This window comes from Pavona decussata, unplaced genomic scaffold (genome assembly GCF_977016875.1).
Source record: "Pavona decussata unplaced genomic scaffold, jaPavDecu1.1 SCAFFOLD_45, whole genome shotgun sequence".
Classification (NCBI taxonomy): domain Eukaryota; kingdom Metazoa; phylum Cnidaria; class Anthozoa; order Scleractinia; family Agariciidae; genus Pavona; species Pavona decussata.
Window position 1 is genome coordinate 1,185,001 of NW_028145467.1, and position 7,500 is coordinate 1,192,500.

Consider the following 7,500-nt stretch of genomic DNA (forward strand, 5'->3'; position numbering starts at 1 on the left):
GCCAAGGCTCGCCTTCCTAATAATAGTACCAATTTGAAACGCGAATTCAATCTCGCAGAAGAACAACTTGGAAAAATTTATCTACTCCCCCATACTGTCACTAGTGAACCTTACTTAAAAGCATTCCAGTACAAAGTGTTAAATTCAATCCTTTACACCAACGATAAATTGTATAAAATCGGTTATACTGAAAATCGTTATTACTCTTTCTGCAGTCATGAAAACGAAACTTTGTACCATCTTATGTTTCACTGCCCTTATTCAAGAAAGTTTTAGGAAGCCTTTGAATTATATTTTCTCCAGGTAACAAATCAACAAATAAGTCTCAATTCACAAGATGTTCTTCTTGGAGTCATCTCCTCAAAATGCCCCCTGCTAAATTATTTGATAATCATCCGCAAATTGTTCCTGTGGGATTCCAGAAGGAATGGAGTTCTTCCCAACATAACCAACTTTCTAGCAAAAGTAAATATCAAATTACAAACAGAAAAATACATTAGTATCAAGAATAACACGCTCAAAGAATTCTATGATAAATGGAACTTTATTTATGGTAGCTAGAGTTAGTTAGACATAATTTGTTGACTACCGATACTATATATTATATTACTTCATGAATGTTAACATTGTAGTCAATAAGTTTTTTTTTCCATTTTTCGATTAATATCTAAGTTAGAAGTGTTGTATTGTAGGTATTGCTGTATAGTAAAGCTGTATGTCTATAAGTTTTCTATTAGTTAATAAGTTGGTGGCGTTATATTGTAGTATTGTGCATTGTAAGTCCGCAAGTACAGTTGTATTTAAAGTGGTCTATGTCAATAAATTTATTCAATAATAAAAAAATATATATATATATATGTCCGTAATTGAATACACATTGAAATCTTCACTCAACAAAGAAAGATGGAAAAGCTACTTTGGTATTGAAGATGAAATCAAGAGACACGTCTGATTCAAGAGTCATTGAATCTTCTGTCAAGAGCCATTGGAAATACACATAAACAAGTTTTGTTTTACTCCTCTTTGCAAGGTGAATTGCTTTTAAGATTGAAAGATGTCTGAGGTCATCATTTCCTGTGATATTGCGTAACAACATCGACATTTCAAGGTCTCGTGCCTTCTTCCTGATGAAATTTCACCAACTCATATTAGACTACCCAAAAGGTTTGCAATGTGAACTGTTGCTGAACTTCTTTGAGAATAACTTTTCAACAATAGGAAAGATTTGTGAAGGAGAGAGAGAGATTTGGAAAGATTGACTCGTAATTCTATCTTGTGAAATAAACAAAGAACAACCATTAACTTGCTTCTCGAATAACCCTCTTCATTGCTGAGGTTTACGAGTGATCCAAGCTTTACGGTATTCGTTTTTTATCTGTTCTTTTATTGCTTCAACATCAATTTTCTCACTGGGTTCGCTTCTCATGTTTTGTGATCTTTTTATTGAGACTTACGCTTCCAACGCCAACGGCTGTCGAAATTAATTTCGTCAATCCAGCAATTCCGGCTAAAAAGACGCCTATTGTGATGCTAATTCCACTCAAAGAAACTGCTAGACCGCTCTACGTCAACACAGTTGTCAATATTCCGGTTGAGGTTGCGATTGCATTAGTAATCAATTTCGCTCGCTTGTATTTTTAACCGATTTGCCAGTAATGAGAAATTTCATCCTCGAGTTCTTTTGACAATCACATCTTTTTCAATCTGAAATCCCCATCACTTGGAAGTTTGGGATAAAGTTGGTGTGTCCTTGCAATAATATTTTGATAAGACATATTTTATATAAAAAGAGAGAATTTCCAATTCAAATCTTAATGGTAGTCCATGAGAGTCAATAATATTCGTCACTGTGATTCTGATCGATGTCAGGGCATCACCAGTCAACAAATTTTTCAGGAATTGATTAGTTTTTGAATAACTCACTCGTTTGAAGGGATTTCCAATTACATCAAAACACTCCAGGAGGGTTGATGGTTTTCCATTGAAGAGATTTTCATCTTTATCCAGGACATCACAGTTGATAAAGTATTCGCTGATTGAATACAAATGATTAATAAAGTTATTATATTTTTAATCGACCTTTCTCTTTATCTGAAAGTCATGATCGAAAGTAATTTTCCTGATCAGTGGATTTTCAATTGAAATTGAACCTCTTGAATTATAAGTTTGCCTTTGACTTTCATTTTCAAATATTTCCTGCAGCTTTTTTCTGATTGTGTCCGTTGAAGCCTGAATTTTTTTCACTTTCACCTACATCCTTAGTTCATATATGAATCATTTCATATACTTTATATCATTTCACTTCTTTCACGGGAAAATGGGAACCCACAATTGACCTTACTCCCAATGTGTGGCTTCATAGCTCAGTTGGTAGAGCATCGCACCGGTAACGCGGAGGTCACGGGTTTGAATCTCGTTGAAGCCTGAATTTTTTTCAGGCTTCTTATTTCCAATTGCATTAATTGGAAAATTCACTGCAATGATCACTTCTCACCTTTATCTACATCCGCAGTTTATATATGAATCATTTCATATACTTTATATCAGTATAATGTCCATTATCAATTTGTTTAACAGTTGCTATGCCTTTATCATCAAAAATGCCGATTTCTCCACTACAGTACCGCTCAAAAGTAAGTTACCACCCTCTCGCGATTCTCGTCTCGCGATACGAGATTCTCGTCTGTAAGTACATTTAATTAGGCTTGACTTTTCTCGGAAGAGTTTCGTGAGAATATCAAGTTGAGTGTCGGTGTTGTTGATACGACAGGACGCCCTTGTCACACAGCAAGCTGAATTAATGGAGTTCGGTCGCAAGCTTATCGATGGTGAACCTGGTTGCAAACAAAATCGACCTTGCTTTGTTAAGCGACTTACCGACTGATCAAGGACTTAATGTGTTTGTATATACACTGTACTTTGTGATTTAGACCTCTACAGAGCGATTCAACGATGTAAGCGAACGACGGCTGCAAAGATGAGCTAACTGATCAATCTGTCATTGCGCATTTATTCGGAGGTGGCACGTTGGGTTATCGGAGCTAATAAATTTGCAGAACCTAATAAAGCGTCTTCGTGTAGAAGAGATTGTAAATGCTGTGTATGTTTTTATATCTTTTATTCTCTCAGGGATTTAGAAAAAAAACAAACCCACAAACACATACACTTTATAGAGCTGGTGACGACCAGTTAGATTGTTGTGGCCTCTGTTGTACGTGCGCTAGAGATTATTTGCGTATTACATAGGCGTGAAAAAAATATACGAACACTTACATGTGATTTGCATTTAAAAAACCTATCTGTTACTTTTCAATAATGGGTTGTGGCTAAAATGTAAGTGTCAATCGAGCGACGACTTTGTGGGTAATTGCTAATCGCTAATAGGGATAAGTTTATAACATAAACATAAAAGGTAATCAACATAACAAATCTTCGGAAAAAAAGCTTCTTTCCCTGAGGGCAAAGGTTGTAACAAATATCTCCAAAGCCGCTTTGTTTTAGAAAAAATGTTCCTTGGTTGGCTTCACTAAATCATGCGACCTGTAGCAAACTACGTTATCGATAAACAACACACCTCTCCTTTAGCCTTCGAACGCAGAAGTATGTATTTCCGGCTGCAGAGAGAAGCGACAGCCGGAAATACATCTGCGTTCCAGGCTACACACACCTCGTTGCCAGGCTGTTAAATATCATTGATCAATAAACTTGGATGTTAATCAAGTACATGTTAACAATAGCTGATCCAAGCTTACACCAAACTAAGTTGTTGAAGCGTGCGTTTAATGGAGAAATCAATATAAGCATAAGAAATGAAAGAATCAACTTATCTTCTTTGCCTTGATGAAAATCTTTTGAAAACAATTTTTTGCAAATCCGCTATGCGTAAGAACAATTTGGCTGCCTTGAGAGTTTCGATCATGATCAGTCGTTTCGCTAACCTTGTTTTCTAAGAGGTCCGCTACAGTGATTGACCGCAACAAAAGGCGTAGCTGTTAGTTAATTAAATTTTGAACTTCAGAGTTCGCATGTTCTTGAAAAGGGCAGTAAGCACGTACAGGAAAGAATCTAGAACAGTAAACTATCACTATACAAATATACAAGAGTTGAGGGAACGAAATTGCTAGTCATTGTATGTGGTGTGCAAACAAAGGAAAATTAATAATTAACTACATTACGAACAAACAGCTTTAAAATAGCCAATAAGTGAAGATGACTCCGGACCTTAACAAAATTACCATTTCGCAAAACCAATGGACGACAAGGATTTTCCATCCACTGTTAACAATAGCCGATCCAAGTTTACATTATTTAAGGTCTCTCGATCCTTCAAGTAGATCACACTGATTCATTTACCTTGTGTACCGATTACAACAATTTTTATTTCTCATCACAATGGCTGCGAGGAAGTTGTGCTGCAAAACAAAGATGCCTGCTAAGACTCTGCGCTATTACATGGAAGAAGATATGACAGGAATCGCCCCAACCCGCTTAATATTCGAACAAGACAGCGTGGCTGTCGGTAATGTCGTTAGCGTCAACTGTCAGGGGAAGCAAGTTCGGGCTGAAATACTATGGCGTGTGATCCCCGCCAAAATTAATGTTTTGGAATTTCCTATTGTTGAATAAATTTTGATGTATAAATTTTTTGTTCAGGTACCAAATTCCATTCCTCAATATAAAATTTGACAACACCAAACTGGATTTGTAAGTACTAAATTATATTCTTTCATTGCAAATTCGATCCTTTGCATCAAATTTTGTAACACTAAATTCGATGACACCAAATTCGATTACGTGGAATTTGATCGCACCGAATTGGAATACACCAAATTCAATCACATCAAATTTGAATACTGCGCGCGCACGTAAAACACCGTATCCTACGCATTCAAATTCTGGTACCTAGAGCTCAACCGCGCGAGCAAGCCCAGTTACATGGCAAGTAATTTATTTTCCGCGCAAAAGTAATTTATGCCATCAGTCCATGCTTTCGCAAATATGGCAGACGACAAGGACAACAACGAAAACGAAACCTTCGAAAACGCCATATCATTACTCTGTCAAGCGGAATCATTACTCTCTGCTACTGCTATGAGTCCTGGAAGTAATGATACGCCACAAGTGATTGTGAGTTCATCGAATCAGAAGAATGCGAGTAACAGTTCAAGTGAGAACCTACAGAATCGCTCTCTTGCAAACTTCTGTGCCTTGTTCGCAAGATACCCCGCTAGTACTGGCTCTCGATCTGCGACACAAGCGCCGCCAGCCAAGAAAAAGAGGGCAAATGGTCCGTTTGTAGCAAAAGAAACATGGACCCATGATTTCTTTTGCTTAGCGGACCATTTTCAAAGTCAGATACCCTCCCGAGTGGAGAAATTTCAGCTACAAGAAGCGGGCTTAGGCAGAAAGACGGTGGTGTTCAAGAAAACCAACCGTGCACTGGCCCTGATTGACAAAATTGAAGCCGTTTACCCGAAGTTAAAAGAGGCTGGTGGGTTTGAGCTCCTACGAGTGGCCCGAATTCAAACAAAGATCTGACGGTGATAACCCCACCAGCCTCAGGTTAAACCGTGCCGTTCCTAAAGGAACTGTCAGGTCTTGGCCAGGCATTGGCATATATACGGCCGATACAAAAGTCCCTGGTGTTGGAGCCTGTACAGCCGCATTTCAAGGTACACGATAAATGTTGTTATTGAACTCTTCTAGACTTGTCTAGCCTGTGTACATCCGTTCCTGGTCTATAGAGTGTTTTCATTTGCATGACTACCGGCCATATTGGTTTACTAAAACAAAAGAAAGTATTTACATAAAAATAGTGTTCAATTCCCAGAGGTTTAGTTTGGGACACCAACATGGCCGCCATTTCCTGGTTTTGATACACCAACATGGCCGCCGTGACGTCATGTGAAAACACTCTAGGTGCGTTCAATTGGGAAAATCCGAAAACAGATTTGTTGATCTCAGATCATTCGGATCATGCTGCATCAAAGGAACCGACAAATCCACTCTGGACAAGGATTCGTCAGTTCCTTTGATGCGGCATGATTCCGAATGATCTGAGATCACAAATCCGTTTTCGGATTTCCCAATCGAACGCACCCTCTATATCCCAACCAGAACGTCTGTGAAATGCCGACGCTGATTGTGCGCCAGAATAAATTTGCATACATTAAAATTACAACCGGAGTTCAACCGGAAAAGGATCGTAAACCACAAAGGTCAACCGGAGCGAATAGAAAGTAAGCATTTCGATCCGTGTCATTCCGTGACAATGGTATACAATAGCCATGCAGAATGGTCTGACCAATATTCTCTCAGAAAAGTCGACAGTTGTAGAAACACAACTAAAAGGAACAATACTGGCAACCATTGAACTGATTTAAATAAAGTGTCACCTAACTAGACCCATTTTTTTTTAAAAAATTGTCACTTTTTTTAAAGGACTTGCCTGGAACTTCAACCCAGTGTCCGCGGGTAAAGTGTGTTGCCTGTGATCTGGATCTGCCAGTTACTGAAATAAGGCAACATCAACTTGTGTGTCCACAGCTGGTACCAAGTAACACTGTGGTAAGTTACACAAATGTCATTATGTGCAGAAAACATGGCAACTTTTAACCTGTCTGTCTCCACTCTTTTGTAATTAACATGTCTTAAATTTTGCATTTGTTTAGACAGCATCATTCCCTGAAGTGGAAGTCAACAAATGCTGCACAGATGAAAGTGGAGATCAAAGGTATGTTTATCTGTACTCACAATCTTTTATTTCATTATTTACAACCTTATGGACACAGTCTGGTCCTCAATCAGCTCTGTGTGCACAATCTTTTCAACATGTGATCCTTTTCTCCTACCCTGAATTACAAGTACTTGTGCACATGACTAAACTGTCAACCAACAAGTTGAAGCACATGACCAGATGCATAACGCAATGTGTCACACAATACGGTTCCCAAACAAAATTAACAGAAACATAAATTACTGGGATTAGTGAAGGTGAGTGGCAGCATGATTTTGAGATTATGCTACATAACTGTAGGCGGTTTTCAATTTGTTTTTGTTTTCCTTTTGTTATTCAATTAACTTGGATAACTTTCTGTGCTACACTACATGTATATATAAATGTATATCTAGTAAGTTAGTAACTATAGCAATAATACCAATATTAATGGTTTTGTTTCCTTGGACCCAGTTTTTCTCTAGTCCTCATTTCAGGGAAACATTGAGATTATCAGCAAAGAAATAACCTGTTTACCTGGAGAACAGTCATAAAAGATTAATGGCGTGTATTAGTAGAAAATCAAATCAATGTTCTTCCTTTTGGTAGGTCAGACTCTGCATACACAGAAAGCACATACACTTCCAGAGAACCTGCACATCCACGGGTAAGGTTGCACCTCAAAATATTAATTTTTAATTAATTTAGCCCTTTTAGTATTATTGAAGTGTGACAAGCGACACAAGCGACAAATTTAATGCATACGTTTGGTCATCATGTAAAGT